This window comes from Nannospalax galili, unplaced genomic scaffold (genome assembly GCF_000622305.1).
Source record: "Nannospalax galili isolate Female #2095 unplaced genomic scaffold, S.galili_v1.0 scaffold3750, whole genome shotgun sequence".
NCBI classification, from domain to species: Eukaryota; Metazoa; Chordata; class Mammalia; order Rodentia; family Spalacidae; genus Nannospalax; species Nannospalax galili.
The window spans coordinates 37,730-38,404 of NW_008327340.1; positions in this window are offsets into that span (position 1 = coordinate 37,730).

Genomic DNA, 675 nt, shown 5'->3' on the forward strand with positions numbered 1-675 from the left:
ATAGAGAAAGAGAGAGAGAAACAGAGAGAGAGAAGAAAGAAGAGAGAGAGAAATAGAAAACAGGAGAGTCAAAATAGCCCTGAACAATAAAGAAACTGCTAAAGGCATTGCAATCCTATATTTCAAAAAAAATATACTACAGGGATTAGGAATTAAAACAATATGGCATAAAAAGGGACACATATCAGTGGAATAAAATTGAGGATCAAGATTTAAATTCACACTTTTTCAACCATCTTATTTTCTCAGAGGCCATAAACAGTGACTATAAGACAGCATTTTCAATAAATGTCACTGGTTAAACTGGAATATCAGTGTATAGAAAAATGAGTCTAGATTCCTATCTATCATCATTTATAAAACTCAAAATGGATCAAGGACCACAACCTAAGTCATGATACACAATAGGAAAGAGAAAAAAGTAGGGAATACATAGAAACATACAGCGACAGGAAAAGACTTTATGCAGGGGACTCCTGTGGCAAAAACCTTAAGTCCAATGATTAAAAAATGGGACCTCATGCAACTAAAATGCTTCAGAAAAGCAAAGGACACTATCATTCAAGTGAAAGTTTAACCTACAGAATAAGAAAAAGCATCTTTTTAATCTTTAAAATTTTTACCAGCTATACCTCTAAGAACTAAAAAATTTAAACATAAAAAAGGCAAACCAAT